The sequence below is a fragment of the Emys orbicularis genome, chromosome 12 (genome assembly GCF_028017835.1).
Source record: "Emys orbicularis isolate rEmyOrb1 chromosome 12, rEmyOrb1.hap1, whole genome shotgun sequence".
In the NCBI taxonomy this organism is placed as follows: domain Eukaryota; kingdom Metazoa; phylum Chordata; order Testudines; family Emydidae; genus Emys; species Emys orbicularis.
The window spans coordinates 39442316-39459456 of NC_088694.1; the positions used below are offsets into that span (position 1 = coordinate 39442316).

The window sequence follows — 17141 nt, forward strand, 5'->3', positions numbered from 1 at the left end:
AGTTTTAACTCATTTTGGGGACCAGAAAATCCAAGTCTGATACACATTTACTGTAGCTCTGTTCAGGAAGTGCCCATTTTTACCTAAATATTTTTCAGTGCACAACAGCCTCTTCAGTAATTAAACTTTGAAGACATAGAAACTGATGAGAAAGAAAACAAGGAATCACAATATTTGTTTGAAAATGTACAAAAATATATTTTTATTTTGAAATATGTGTAAAGAGCTGTGTTTTTTCTCTTATAGTATTTTTTCCTTTTTACAGAAATTTCACTTTCTTTCTTTCTTTCTTAGAAAAAAGGACTAAATGTGGAAAAATCAAAATTTGCATATTTTGAATGAAAATGATAATTTAAAAAAAATCCATCAAAAACGTTTCCCATTCTAGTCCCATTCTATATTAGGAGGGCCAGGAAAAGGAAGCAAAGGTAACTTCAGTTAACCTGTGAAGTTAGAGAACGAAATGTAATGTAGACAAAACTAAAACTAATTCTTTTTGAAAGTAAGTTGTGAATATTATTAAAAAATTCTGATGAGACTTGACACGATAAATGCAGAGAAGTGGTGTGTATATATATATGGTATAAAAGAATTAGCCATAAGATAAAAGAATGATCTTATTCTCTATTGGAATATTTGATAGTAATTTCTTCATCACAATCAGTTTATTAGTTATGACACATAATGTATTCAACAGTTTCTTCTTTTAGAAGATATTGATTTTCATGGATTCCTCATTAGGCGAAATCATTCTTAGAATAATTTCAACCAGCAGTTCTCAGTGTCAAAGCCCCAGCTGGTGGAAGTCATGGAGTGAAATGCACCCATTTCCTCCAGCTGGGGATCTGGTCCATTTACCCACATGGAGCTATGTCTTATTTCCACTGACTGCTTTTTTTCTTTATACCAAGGTTCTGGCCCTCACTCTATTATGCATTTATGAGCTGAGATTCTCATGAGTGTGAAGGATTTGAACTCATTTGACCACACACATATTTCACATGCCACATACATTTACTTCTGATACATCACTGAGATCGGGTTTTTATCACAAATGGACATTGAAAGATAAATTATGTCTCTATGTCCCTCCCTAAGGACAGCATTCTGCTCATCAATCTCCTGATGGCCTTCTTCATCTCAGCATTTCTCAGCATCTAGATCATCAGGTTCAGCATCTGGGTGATTACAGTGTAAATGACTGAGACCATCTTATTCAGGGTGAACTTATTGAAAGGCCGAGCATAGATGAAGATGCTGGGAATGAATTGTAAACACACCATGGTAATCAGGGCTTCACAGGTGGACAGAACCTTGCACTTCCCATCCATGACGTGTGTCCTGATCTGGACTAAGGGTATGTCTATACTACCTGCCGGATTGGCGGGTAGTGTTCGATGTATTGGGGATTGATTTATCGCGTCTTGTCTAGATGTGATAAATCGATCCCCGAATCAACGCCTGTATTCCACCTCGGCAGGAGGAGTAAGTGGAGTTGTCAGGGGAGCCATGACGGTCAACTCGCCACCGTGAGGATGGCCAGGTAAGTCGAACTAAGATACTTTGACTTCAGCTACACGAATAGCCTAGCTGAAGTTGCATGTCTTAGTTCGAATGCCCCCCCCCCCCGCTAGTGTAGCCCAGGCCTAAGATGACAGTGTAGGAAATCAGCAGAATGATGAATACTATTATGATTGCTACTCCACCATTGAAGACAAGCTGCAGCTCAACCACATGGGTATCAGTGCAGACCAGTTTGATGACCAGTGGGACATCACAGTAGAAATTGTCCAGGACGTTCGGCCCACAGAACGGTAACTGGGGGAGCAGTCCAATCTGAACAGCAGAGTGAGCCAATCTACTCAGCCACACCAGTGCCACTATCCCCACGCACACACACAGGTTCATGATACACAAGTACCACAGTGGTTTATAGATGGCCACATACCGATCGATTGCCAACCCCACAAGGCATAACCCCATAGCGCCAGCAATGAAGTGGAAGAAAAACATCCTGAGGATGCACTCATTGAATGAGATGATGTTTTGCTGTGAGAGGAGATGTGAGAGCAATTTTGAAGTATTGAGTGATGAGTTGCTGTGGTCTAGGAAAGCCAAGTTGGCCAGCAGGAATACTTGGGGGTGTGGAGCCGGTGGTCACTGATCATGGTAGTGATGATGAAGAAGTTTCCCAGCCAGGTGTTCACGTAGATTATGAAGAAAGCCACATAAAGGAATTGCTGCAGCTCAGGACTCTGGGTGAGGCCCAAGAGGACAAATTCTGTCACTGGGTTGGTGAGGTTCTTCTTCTCCATTTATTAACCTCTAAATAGTCCTGAAGAGGAAACACTAATGACAATAGTTATGATGTAATCTTAGTACATTATGGACATTAAAGGGATACTAACTCCATATTAACTGATACACATGCTTGCAAATTTTCTTTGTTTACCAAATTCCAGACTGTGTCCTCAGCCCCAGTGGTGAGTGCCCTTCTGCAGCAAAACATAGGCACTCCATCAGTGGTTATCTCCAGTTTCGGGTGTTTGGGCATGAACAGGAGTAACCTACACACTCAAAATGCCCCCTGCTAATAACTGTCTCCATTTGTCTTCCTGAAGCCCTGATGATGCACACCTCACGCGTGCCACAGATTCCTCATGTGCCCTAGAGGTTCAGGGTTGGGAAGAATGTGGATTTTCTGGGAGTCCAAGGGTTCTAACAGTCCAGGTTTCTCATCGGGGTGGGGGGGTCTGTCACATTCTGGGGTGCAATCCAGACCAGTGAGGGTTTGAATCACTGCTTGCTCCATAACCCTGTGTGCCTCACAATGCTTTGCTGGTGTAGCTCCCAACCTGGAACACTCACAACCAGCCTAGCAGCATGTGAGCTACATCCTGTGTGTCTGTGTATAGATGCAGCACTGGTCCAGTATCTCTGACCCCAGCAGCCTGTCAGCAACACACCAGCCACATTGTGGCTTCCACCAGCCTTGGTTGCTACTTGCAGGTTGACCCCCAGCACACTCCCAGTCCCAAATTTCCCCCCAAAACCTGTGTTCTGCACTGTCCATCCCTCTGCTGGACAGTTCAGCTATTAAAGGTTTAATGCTCATGTATAGAGTTCAATATTCAATGACTTGCTAGTTAAACTGGAGTTACCAAACAGTTGAGCTGAAACACAGCATTGGACTGGTTTAGATTTCAAAATAAAACCAATTTATTAACAATTTAGTGAATTCAAGTATAAGAAACCTAGTTAGAAATGGTTAGGTGGCGTGAGAGCCCCTTCATAAAGTTTATGGTAACAAATTTCCTTAAGCATTGGACAAATAGATGTGTTTTTTGCCTTCCTCCAGAAGGTTTCCCATTGTTCCAATTGATATCTGCTTTTAGATACTTTTCCCATTTTCCATAATTGTTCTCATGTCTTCCAGGTACATAAGAACATAAGAACATAAGAATGGCCCTACTGGGTCAGATCAAAGGTCCATCAAGCCCAGTATCCTGTCTTCCGACAGTGGCCAGTGCCAGGTGCCCCAGAGGAAATGAATAGAACAGGTAATCATCAAATGATCCCTCCCCTGTTGCTCATTCCCAGCTTTTGGCAAACAGAGGCTAAGGACACCATTCCTGCCCATCCTGGCTAATAGCCATTGATGGACCTATCCTCCATGAATTTATCTAGTTCATTTTTGAACCCCGTTATGCTCTTGGCCTTCACAACATCCTCTGGCAAGGAGTTCCACACGTTGACTCTGTGTTGTGTGAAGTGATACTTCCTTTTTTTGTTTGTTTTAAACCTGCTGCCTATTAATCATTTGGTGACCCCTACTTCTTGTGTTATGAGAAGTAGTAAACAACACTTACTTACCTACTTTCTCTACACCAGTCATGATTTATTGAACTCAATCATATCTCCCCTTAGCCATCTCATTTCCAAGCTGGAAAGTCCCAGTCTTATTAATCTCTCCTCATACGGAACCCATTCCATACCCCTAATAATTTTTGTTGCTCTTCTCTGAAAATTTTCCAGTTCCAATATATCTTTTTTGAGAGGGGGCGACCACATCTGCACACATTCTTCAAGATGTGGGCATACCATGGATTTATATAGAGGCAACATGATATTTTCTGTCCTATTATCTAACCCTTTCTTAATTATTCCAAACATTCCGTTCGCTTTTTTGACTGCCACTGCACATTAACTGGATGTTTTCAAAGAACTATACATAATGACTCCAAGATCTCTTTCTTGAGTGGTAACAGCTAATTTAGACCCCATCATTTTATCTGTATAGTTGGGATTATGCTTTCCAATGTGCATTACTTTGCATTTATCAACATTAAATTTCATCTGCCATTTTGTTGCCCAGTCACCCAGGTTTGAGAGATCCTTTTGTAGCTCTTCACAGTCTGCCTGGGTCTTAACTATCTTTAGTAATTTTGTATCATCTGCAAATTTTGCCACCTTACTGTTTACCCCTTTTTCCAGATCATTTATGAATATGTTGAACAGGACTGGTCCCAGAACAGACCCCTGGGGGACACCACTATTTACCTCTCTCGATTCTGAAAACTGACCATTTATACCAACCCTTTGTTTCCTATCTTTTAACCAGTTACCAATTCATGAGAGAACCTTCCCTCTTATCCTGTGGCAGCTTACTTTGCGTAAGAGCCTTTGGTGGGGGACCTTGTCAAAGTCTTTCTGAAAAGCTAGGTACACTATATCCCCTTGGTCCACATACATGTTGACCCCCTCAAAAAATTCTAGTAAATTGGTGAAACAATTCATTGTACTAGGACAGGGGTAGGCAACCTATGGCATGCGTGCCAAAGGCGGCACACGAGCTGATTTTCAGTGGCACTCACACTGACCGGGTCCTGGCCACCGGTACGGGGAGCTCTGCATTTTAATTTAATTTTAAATGAAGCTTCTTAAACATTTTAAAAACTTTATTTACTTTACATATAACAATAGTTTAGTTATATATTATAGACTTATAGAAAGAGGCCTTCTAAAAACATTAAAATGTATTACTGACACGCAAAACCTTAAATTAGAGTGAATAAATGAAGACTCGGCACACCGCTTCTGAAAGGTTGCCGACCCCTGTACTAGGAGGTAGCACATTTCATAGCTTCTGTAGGATGAGCTCATTGCAAACACACGGGGCTTCTTGCATTTCCCTCCTCCCCCCCCCCAACAAACTTCCTGTGTGAGACCCCTCCCCATCCCCCTCTATTTTAGGCACTCCCTGTTGCTCTCAATTCTCCTCCACCAGGTAATCTACATGCCTCCCATGCCCCCTATTCCCAGAGTCCACCTTTCTCTCCCCAATTCCCACCATCTGCACACCCCCATTCCTGTCTTTCTCCCACATTGCTCCCCCCCTAGTCATTTGTCTTCTCTTCTCTGGGTAGTAAGTCAGGCAGGGTGTCAACATGTTATCCTCTGTTGGGAGGTTGGGCAGAGATGGGATGCAATATTGTTATAATGGAAGGCCCAAAATTAGGGAATTGACCAAATGCAGTATTCAAGAGTGATCACATTACAGAAAGACAGACAGAAAAATGCTGATAAGTTTAGTGGAAGGCCATCGTGAGCTCATACAACCAGTGGGAAATCAGATTCTCTGAGGTGGCCTTTCCCTTAGTTAATGGTTCAATCATTTTTAACATTCTACTAAAACTCTGGCTTCCCACACTGGATTATAAACATTTTAGTTGCTTTTTCCCAAACCTTGACATAAAATGTGTTTTTTGTTTGCAGTGTTGTTGCAGCTGTGTTGGTCCTAGGATATGAGAAATGTGAGGCAGGTGAGCTTGAAAACGTGTCCCTTCCACAATTTATTTCTCTATGAAAAACACCATTTCCTACACCATAAACAGTTTCTCTACCTTCACTTATTTTTATTAGGAAAATAGCCAAACTACTTCTACTACTACTACTACTACTAAAAACAACCACAACACACTGAAATATGAAAACCTGAACATTTTCAGATAAATGTTCATGACATTTTTCAAAAATTGGAAAATCAGTTTTTTTATAAAATTAATTTTATAAGGTTTTTGAAACATTTCAAAAATAATTATAGCATGTGTTTTCATTCCTGATGAATTCTATATTTGTAAGAATTGATAGTTATGTTGTGCAGCTCTGCAAAGTAATTCATTAACAATGGCCTCCTCTTACTCAATTCACAGATCTACTAACCATGCGTGGTTAGTCATGTTTTGTGGAAAAAATATAAAAGAATAAATTGTAAATGCTGTTACTCCTGCCAGCCCTGATCAGTGAACACAGATCTGGGAAAGTGGCTGGTGGCTGTTCCTGGCTGGAATATCTTCAGCACAATTGTGAAATGATTTTTCATCAAAGACTCTTGCAAAATGAGTGAAAGCAACAGGGGTGCACAGCAGGGTGGGGCTGCATAGGGTTCAGTGAGGGCAGGGCGTGAAAGAGAGGGGGATGCACAGGAGTCACTTAAATCTTGGTTTTGACTGTAGAACGTTTGTTGCTGTTGATGATGACAGAGAAGCTGAGACAGCTTCATGCTCAGGTCCCAGGCTGAGTTCACAGAAGATGTAGATAGGGAATTAAAGTTTGATTTGTAAACTGAGGCAGTATTCAAATGGCTTAGATAATGTCATTTTTTTGCAAGAACAGTTCAGAAAGTTGTGCAACAGAGCCCAGAAGCTGTCCTCAGTGTGCACAGGGTGGGATATCACTGGAGTCTGATGGCTCTGAATATTTTCCCTTCAATAGCCAATCATTGTTTTTATTATTGGTGTGTTGATGCTTTAGTGCTTATGTCTGCCAGTCCTGGACCAGGACCCCAGTGTGTAAGGTCCTGTACAAACACAGAACGAAAACACCATCTGTGCCCCAAGGAGTTTATCTCCATGCCCTTATGCAATGAGCCCAGAACCCAGTAGCATTGCTTCCTTTCTTGATCACATTTCTCTCCCAGGGCCAGGAATAAAACACACTGGGATTCCCTCTGCTTCACAGGCCACTCAAATATCCATTTATTTCCCTGCACCCCCAACATTCTCCTTGTGTCCACCCAGCCTGGCAAGGAATTCCAGAGCTGGTTGGGTTTGGGTGGCTAGAATAAACATTTAACTGCACTGAAACACTCCAGCAATTTTTTAATAATCCCCCTTGTGGCAGACTCCCTGCATCTCCAGTCAGCTGTCAAGATCCTTCACAGAAAAGCTGAGGGAGAATTCAGAGAATCTTTCATCCTAGAGCCCACCTTACCTCATGGATCAGATATTATATAAGAGGAAGATTTCTGGGGCTGTCTCATGGTTGGAAGCAGCTCCACTTCTCCTGCCTGTCAGCACAGCAACGATCAGCTCTGAGATATGACTTCCTGAGGCCTTTTTTGTTCTTTTGGAGGTAGCTGGCTCCGAGACCATGCACACGGCAGGTTGTGTGACGTATGGACTCTTGATTCCTAAACTGTGCCATGTGATAGTAGGGATAGGAATTGTTATTGCTGGATGGGGGAGGCTCAGAGCCCATGATGGAGAGAGGAGATCACACTGAGCACTGGTATTGTTTTCTGTTCAAAAAATTGGCTGGGGATGTCAGAGATGATAAAATGAGTTGGGAGGATAATAGGAGACACACCCCATTCTGAGGCCTTCCTGTGACTAGCTGTGTCTCCCTGGCTCTCCCATCCCATAGCAATGGCTCTGTGGAGCTCAGATTTCTAGGGCAGGTTAGAGCTGGAAAATACATCCCAGAAAGAACCCAGGGAAGTGCCCAAATTGGTGGAGAAAATCCTGGTGAGATTCCCAGCACGGGTTTAATTATTTCTTTCTTTTAGTATGGCCCAGGTTCTGTAGCTCTCCAGCAGCTGTAGACTAGAGTGGTCACAGGAGACTCACATAGAAACTAAAGATGGAATTTGGCCCATATCTCTTAGTCACCTTTAAGAATCCCTGCCTCGGAGCCCTGAAAACACCCCCGATTCACACAAAGGACTAAATTCAGAAAAGAACATAGGCGCCTCCCTGCGACTTTTGGAGTCTAAGTCCAATGTTTCAGTGCCTCTGGCATTCACAACCCCCCCACTTGGATTCACAAAGGACCAGAGAGGCCTCCCTGCTACTTTCAGTGCCTAAGTCCATCATTGTGGTGCCACTCACATTCACAAATCCTGTTTACTTGCCACCTGGCTCTGTGGGCACCTGAACTCACTCGACACCAAGATTTCTGCTCTAAAAGTTCCCCAGGTGCCTACATTTCTATCTGTGGCACATGTGTGGCTGCCTCCACCTAGGCATGCAGATACCTGAACCCCAATGTGACCCATAAATCATAGGAAAGTGGATGGAGAAATGGCTGGGCCTGGTCCATTAGCTGAGCTCAGAGCTCACCTGCTGGACTGGGCCCATTCAGAATTAAGCCAGAGGAGGTGGTGCTGAAATGTGGCTAGGGGAGCAAAGATTTGAACAGGGGTCTTCCATAGCCCGGGTTAGTGGCCTAAGCTAAACATTATCAGGTGGCGGATGCTGCTGCCTCCTCCTTTGGCATGTCTTGCCCAAAAATGGTGTAGACGCCTCACTCCAGGAAAGGAGTCCTGGCTGTGGGTCCCTGCAGCCCAGACATAGACTTCAAGCTCTGTGAGAAGGGAGAGGGTTAGCAACACCCCTTTCTGGGCTATCTCCCATCACAAACACAGGTAGGGAGCCCCTCGGCCTGTTGGGTTTGATTCATCCCATTCTTAGACACCTACCTCTCCCTGTTGGATAGGGAGCCTGGGTTTGAACTCTGGCTCTGGGAATCCTAGTGATTTTTAAGGGTCTGAAAGATTAAGTCCCATTGTGCATCTAGCCCTTAGGTTCTGAAATGGTTAAAAGCAGCTTATATCACATAGTTCAAGGTGAAGCCCAGACTAATTTAATGTGTCTGCTTGCTTGCTTCTGTTGGCTGTGCTCCATATAGATTTTTATGGATCTGCTATGGGGCTTTGAGCTAAGGGCTCTGTTCCTTTAGAGTGACCAGCTTTTAGATTAAGAGGTCATTAGCTCAATCCTCACTGACATCCCAATGAAATTTCCACAGCGTAAGCTCTCCGTGATCCCAGGGAATCTCTGTGGTGGGCTGAAAGAGACGCTGGGTCGAAAGGCCTCCATCTTTATTGCCTTCATTCAAAGAGATCTGAATAAGCACTGACAAGTCACCAATGCCATTGTACCTGAGTGCCTCACCATCCTGAAAGCACTTAGCTCACTACTCGCCTACAAAGTAGGGAAATGCTTCTTTCTATCTATTTTTAAAATGGTAGCGTGGCTGAGATATTCAACGAATCTGTGGAGTTTGGATATCAAACATCCAGTTAAGTTCTATGAGAATTGGACACCTATCTCCTTGCTCTCACTTGAAAATCCCAAGATAAGAGGGGGTTTGAGTTATCTATGGTCACACAGGATGTCCATGGCAGGGCAGAAATGGAAACCATCACCACACAGTCTTTGGCAATAAATGTCAGCAGACTGGGGCTGGGGAAAATGTGTTTGTTTGTTTTTTAACTTTTTTTCAATTTTTCATCAGAAAATGTCAATCCACATGATTTTTTCTTTCATTCTAAATCAAAATTTTCTTCTCTCAAAAGAAATGTCACTCTCAAAAAGAGGTTTTGATTAAATCAAAATATTTGATTAGGACCTGGATTTTTGATGAAAATTTATGGCTTTCCATGAAAAAAAATCCAAACTAAAATGAAACTTTTCCTTTCATTTGCATGTTTGTAGTGTTGTTATAGCTGTGTTGATGCCAGGATATGAGAGAGGCAAGGTGGGAGAGGTAATATCTTTGACTGAGCTAACTTCTCTTGGTGAAAGAAACAAGCTCTTTGGAACTTCAAAGCTTGTCTTTTTCACCAACAGAAGTTGGCCCAGTAAAATATATGACCTCAGCCACCTTAACTCTCTCATTTCACTTGGATTCCCTTCTTAATTTTCCTATGACAAATTGTGAGAGTAAGTGGGTATTTTTTCGCTTTCTCACACTTTCAATATTTCACTTCCAGAATTTTATTGTGGAAAATGTGGGGTAAAGAAAAGAAGTGAGAGACAAGGAGGAAAGAGACTGAAAATCCAAAACCTGACACACATCACCATCATTTGGCATTTGTGTAGAACCAGGGCTGTAGGATGGTGAAAGGACACTGTGGTGAACAGGGGACTTTTGGGGGGAGTAGACTGTTCCACTTCATTCCCAGGACCATACTTTGGAAGATCACCCTGGGTTTGCTGACTTGGGGATTTCCTGAAATTAATTGAGAAAAGAAAAAGAAAAGTAAAGTCCAAAACAATGTGTGTTTGGGTAATGTGGATTAAAAACAGATTTAATATAAGTAACTTAAAGGGGGCAGAAATACAACAATTCATAATTATTGTTATTTCTGTCCAACTTCCAGGGTTATTTTGCGGATATGAAATGGACCCGCAGAACATCACCACCACAGTAAGTGAATTTGTTCTCTTGGGCCTCACTCAGAATCATCAGTTGAAATATTTTCTCTTCATGGTCTTCCTCATAGTGTACATAGCCACCTGGCTGGGGAACTTCACAATCATGATCACAGTGATCGCCGACCATCAGCTCCACACACCTATGGTGACCATCAGCTCCACACACCTGCTGGTCAATCTAGCTTTCAAGGATGTCAGTGAATCATCAGTCAATGCTCCCAACTTGCTGTATGGTCTCCTCTCCAAGCATAAAACTGTCTCCTTTAATGAATGCATCCTCAAGATGTTCTTTTTCCATTTGATTGTGGGCACGATCTTCTTTTTTCTTGTGGGGATGGCGATTGATCGGTACGTGGCCATCTATCAACCACTGAGATACCTGACTATCATGAAGCGGGGTGAGTGCATAGGGCTGGTGGCACTATCATGGCTGCGTGAACTGGCTCACTCTGTGGTTCAGATCGGACTGCTCCTCCAGTTTCCATTGTGTGGGCCAAACATCCTGGACAATTTCTACTGAGACGTCCCAGAGGTCATCAAACTAGCCTGCACTGACACCCATGTAGTTGAACTGTAGATGGTCTTCAATGGTGGAATGCTCCTCATCATACTATTCATTTGTCTGCTAATTTCCTACACCGTCATCTTAGTCAAGATCAGGACACATGTCACGGAAGGGAAGCACAAGGCTCTGTCCACATATGGAACTCAGATTGCCATAGTGTGTTTAATATTTCTACCCAGTATCTTAATCTACGCTCAGCCCTTCAAGAAATTTGCCCTGTTCAAGGTAGCCTCCATCTTTTTCATTGTAATCACCCAAATGCTGAACCCGATGATCTACACACTGAGAAACGCTGAGATGAAAAGGGCCATCAGAAGACTGATGAGCAGAATCCTGTTCTCATGAAGGAAACTAAAGACATAGTTTATCTTTCACTGATCATTTCTATTAGAAATCAGACCTCGTCACTTCAGAGGGTGGATGTATTCACCATGTGAAATGCGTATCTCACAGACCACACACACCTGAAAAACTGTGTTCAAGAATAATTTGCAGACCAATGGCCATAACCTCCCCAGCAAATGTAATGCTTCATAAATCCATTGGAGTCAATGTGCCAGGTCTCTAGCATGTGAAAAACATTTCAATTCACTGAATATTTTCTAGTAGCTGAGGATTGGAACTTCAGAATTTTTGGTTTAAAAAAAAAATGAATGATTTCAAATACTGAAACAAAAAAATCATACAAATCATTTATTTCCTGAGGAGGAGAAACAACTTTTTAAAATATGTTAATAAAATTATCATAAATATGTCTTAATTGACATGTGAATTTTATTATAGAATGGTCCAATAGATGAACACGGTATTCTAATATGTAATGGCTCAGTGTTTTTACTCATCTACTTGTTCATGTTATTTGCATTTTTCATACAGTTTGTTGCAGTGTGAGTTAATAAAATTCAATCTTTATTTTCAAAGAGAATTATAGTTAATTCTAGCATATAATATTTCTATTTCTATTTCTATCTCTATCTTCACAATATAAACTTAAATTCTCTTTGGTTGCCTTTTCACTGAATCCTGATATAAAAGTGTACTTTTATACTGAGCTCCTCAACCTTTTCATTAAGAAAACAAAAAGAACTTGACTATTTATTATAATTAAAAAATAAAGTGAAAACTATTATCATACATTTTCCAGAATTTTGCAGGGATACAAATAAAAAGTATTAAATCTAAATAGAATTAATATACTCTTTGGGTTTTCCTTTTCTTCCTTTTTTCTCTCTTTTCTTTCATTTTAACTTAGAAAAGGGGGAGAATGTAAAAAAAAAAAGAGGAAAATGGGACAGAAGTAGTAAAAAACAATCAAAAGGAAACAAATCTGAAAAAAGCAAAACCTAATCATTTTAGTTGAAAGTGTGATGAATAATCATTTGTTTTTTAAAAATAAGTTATTTTCCAAACCTTTGAAAGGAAAATGTTTTTGAAATTGTTCAGTAGGTTTCTAATCAGCTTTAAATTTATAACTTTACAAAGTTCAATTGCTATTTCACAGTGAAAACTAATTAATCAAGAAAAGGCCTCTTCTTTCTGAACAGATCAGCAATCCATGTGTATCAAAGACTTGAGCGTCTTGCATGGGATTCTGAGACCCCAGAGGAGCTGATGCAGCCCCACTTCACTGAGCATCTGGTGGTATGATGCTGAGCAGAGTATCTGTGGTTTTGCAGAAAAAACGGGGAGAAGCCAGGCTGGGTGTGCAGCAGAAACATCTGTTTGCACCTGGAAGAGCCCCCAGGAAAGTGGTCACGATTGTGACCAACAGCTTGGCTTTTGCATACTGGAGTATTTCTTATGGTGATTCCCACGCAGCACAGCAAAAGGATAGGAAAACATCCATATAGGAAAGCAGGAAGAAGCAATGTTGATTTACATCACTTGGAGACCTGGCCCATTGACTACAGCTGATTACACCTGCTGGAGTCTGGTCCCATTGACACCAATGAAGCAATGACCTATTTACACCATCTGGGATCTGGCCCCATTGATGCCAATAGAGCTACTGCTGATTGACACCAGCTCATGATTTGGAACTATTAACTCCAGTGGAAACTGAGGGACAGACATGAAGGCTCAGATTTTCAAAGACATCGCAGGGGTTTTGCATGTTAATGCACATAGAACATTCAAATCCCTTAGGTGAATTGAACATCTCAATCTAAACAATTTCGCCAAGGTCACACAGCGTCTTGGTAGCGGAGTGAGGAGCTGAACTATCATCTCCTGTATGTTGCACAAGAGCCTTGCCTACAAGGCCATCCTTATAGAATCATAGACTTTAAGTTCAGAAGGGACCATCTAGTCTAACCTCCTGCACATTACAGGCCACAGAACCTCATCCACCCACTCCTGTAACAGACCCCTAATCTCTCTCTCAGTTACTGAAGTCCCCAAATCATGATTTACAGACTTCAAGTTACAGAGAATTCACCATTTACACTAGTTTAAACCTGCAAGTGACCCATGCCCTGTGCTGCAGAGGAAGGCGAAAAAACCCCAGTGTCTCTGCCAATAAGACCCAGGGGAAAATTCCTTCCTGACTCCAAATATGGTGATCAGTTAGACCCTGAGCATGTGGGCAAAGCCCACCAGGCATACATCTGGGAAAGAATTCTCTGTAGTAACTCAGAGCCCTCCCCATCTAGAGTCCCATCACCAGACATTGGATATATTTGCTGCTAGCAGGGCCGGCTCCAGGCACCAGCCCACCAAGCTGGTGCTTGGGGCGGCACCTGGAATGGGGGCGGCGCGGCGCTCTGGCCCGAGAGTGGAGCCGCGGCGGGCTCGCCGCCCTCCCCCCGGCGCTGCCTCTGGCCGCCAGGGAGAGCGGAGCCCTGGCGGGGCTCTCCGCCCTCCCCCCGGCTCAGCCTCTGGCCGCCGCGGAGAGCGGAGCCCCAGCCGGGCTCCCCGCCCTCCCCCCGGCTCAGCCTCTGGCCGCCGTGGAGAGCGGAGCCCCGGCCGGGCTCCCCGCCCTCCCCCCGGCGCTCTGGCCGCCGGGGAGAGCGGAGCCCCAGCGGGGCTCGCCACCCTCCCCTGCGGTGGGGGGCGGGGAGGGGCGGGGGGAGGCTTTTTTGCCTGGGGTGGCAAAAAAGCCAGAGCCGGCCCTGGCTGCTAGCAGTCGCATATCAGCTACATGCCATTATAGGCAGTCTCATCATACCATCCCCTCCACAAACTTATCAAGTTCATCTTGAAACCAGTTAGGTTTTTTGCCCCCACTGCTTTCCTTGGGAGACTGTTCCAGAACATCACTCCTCTGATGGTAAGAAACCTTCACCTAATTTCAAGCCTAAGCTTGTTGATGGCCAATTTATATCCATGTGTTCTTGTGTTCATATTGGCCCTTAACCTAAATAACTCCTCTCCCTCCCTGGTATTTATCCCTCTGATGTATTAATAGAGAACAAAGTATCTCCCCTCAGCCTTCTTTTGGTGAGGCTAAATAAGCAAAGCTCTTTCAGTTGCCTCTCATAAGGCAGGTTTTCCATTTCTCGGATTATCCTAGTAGCCCTTCTCTGCACCTGTTCCATTCCATTCCCATTCTTAGAATCATAGAATCATAGAATATCAGGGTTGGAAGGGACCTCAGGAGGTCATCTAGTCCAACCCCCTGCTCAAAGCACGACCAATTCCCAACTAAACATGGGAGACGAAAATTGCACACAGTATTCCAGATGATGTCTCACCAGTGCCTTGTATAATGGTACTAACACTTCCCTCTTATAAAGAGAACAAACACAGATTCTGAATAAAATTTGTTAACACTGTACACGTTTATGAATCTTGATAATAACAAAAAGAAGTGATAATTAAAAAAAATATGTCTTTCTTTCCCTCCCTGAGAAGAGCATTCTGCTCACCAGTCTCCTTATGGCCTTCTTCATCTTGGCGTTCCTCAGCGTGTAGATCATCGGTTTCAGCATCGGGGTGATTACAGTGTAAAGGACTGAGACCACCTTGTCCATGGGAATTTCTGGAAAGGCCGAGCATAGATGAAGATGAAGAGGATGAATATTAAACACAGAACGATGATCTGGGTTCCACAGGTGGACAGAGACTTGCGCTTCCCTTCCGTGAGTTGTGTCCTGATCTTGACCAATATGATGGTCTACGAAATGAGCAGGAGAATGAAGATAATTATGGCAAGCATCCCACTTTGGGAGACCATCAGCAGATCAAAGAGGTAGGTGTCAGTGCAGGCCCATTTGATGACTTGTAGGACATCACAGTAGAAATTGTCCAGGACGTTTGGCCCACAGAATGGTAAATGGAGGATCAGTTCAATTGATGCCAACATTAGAGCCTTTGCAAATTCCCTCCTGTGCTGCGATGGCACAAGGAGGCTGATTGGGACACGGTGGAAGAATTGGACCTTTGACTGGCCTCCAAAGCAGAGGAAATCCCATGGCTGGTGAGCTTTGTTCTTGGCACTGAGATGGAGAGAGAGCTAAGCAGTGAGTTAGAGCGGGGGAGAAAAAATTCAGGGCTTCTCGGTTCCAAGCTAATTCTAGATGGGAAGCGGTCTCAACGATTAGAGGAGGGGGGTAATTGTATTTTGGGGTCCCTCTTGGCTCATTTAATATATATTGTCCAAGAGCTCTACTGAAAGGACTGATAACATTTGGTGAGATACAATACAAAAAGATCAGAGTCCAAAGTTGGTCTTTCGGACTCGGCAGCCAATACACAATCAGAGACCTGAAACGTCAATACTGAGATTCAGTAGGCACCTGGGGACTTAATATGTCAATGAGGTATAAACATCTCAATTAAAACATCCTTCTACCCAATTTTATCAGGCACTTCAAGTAACAACGGTAATGGGATCTTTTTTTTAGTGCTTGAATAGAATAGAATAGAATAGAATAGAATAGAATAGAATAGAGATCTAACCTGTAGGACTCTTACTGGCCAAGTCGTTATGGGTTGAGTTGGGTGAATAATGAACTTTTTTGGTTCACTAGCTATTAAAAAAAATTAAACTAATGTTTAATGTAAAATTTAAACTAAGGTCAAACTGAAAATAACATTAAAACATTTCTTGGAGATTGAAAAGTCAAAGAAGTTTTGACCTCGAAACAGTGGTAATGTCAAAGCAAAGTTGGTTCTGTAGCAACCTGGAAATTTTGGTTTAGACTTTCAGGCATTTTGCAAAAAGCAAAGTAAAATATTTCCAAAACCACAGGAGGTGAACACTATGATGGTAGTGGTATGATGCTCCCTCATAAGCCTCATAAACCTAGTGGTCAAGGTATTCATCAAAGACGTAAGAAACCTGTATTCATTCTCCCCCAAACCCCACCTGATGAGCAAACAATGGCATGTGATGTCTGTTATCAATAAAACCTATCAAAGATGTCTTAAACTTCAATGTAAACTTCTCACATTGTCTACAGTCTGTGAATTACTCATAGGAGTTATTTTTGAAACATGAATAAATACAAGCAGATGCCAATCTGTAAACACAAAACTATGCTAACTAAATTATTCTTTGAATACTATTTGTTGATTGCTGAGTACTATTAGGACTTATTATTATTCCACTCATGCAAATGTCCTAATGGGGCACCTGAGACACTATATTATTTAATTTAACAAAGAGAATGTTAAGGAGTGACTTGATTACAGTCTAAAATATCTGCATGGGGAACAAATATTCAATAATGGGCTCTTCAATATAGCAGAGAAAGATATAACATGATGCAATGGGTGGATGTTGAAGCTAGACAAACTCAGACTGCAAAAAAGCATAATTTTTTTTATACTGAGAGTAATTAGCCATTGTAACAATTTACCAAGGATCATGGTGGATTCTCCATCACTGTCAATTTTTAAAAACAAGACTGGAAGTTTTTCTAAATATCTGGAATTATGGGAATTATGGGAATTTTCTCTAGACTGTGTTCTACAGAAGGTGAGAAAAGATTATCATCATTCTCCCTTCTGACCTTGGAATATATGAATGTAAGAGAAAGAAAAAATGACTGGACAGATTGGTCTTCAAGTTGCACAGTCACAGCTTATCTCTTGTTGAACCCACAGGGCTAGATTCACAAAGGGATTTAGGTGCC

The 17141-nt window shown here is 42.4% G+C and overlaps 2 pseudogenes; one reads left to right on the forward strand and one right to left on the reverse strand.

Annotated features, from left to right (window-relative positions):
• Positions 1–1073: 1073 nt before the first annotated feature.
• LOC135887169 (olfactory receptor 4D2-like) lies at positions 1074–2315 on the reverse strand (annotated as a pseudogene).
• An 8149-nt stretch (positions 2316–10464) lies between these two features.
• On the forward strand, positions 10465–11409 carry LOC135886711 (olfactory receptor 4D1-like; annotated as a pseudogene).
• The last annotated feature ends 5732 nt before the right edge of the window (positions 11410–17141 follow it).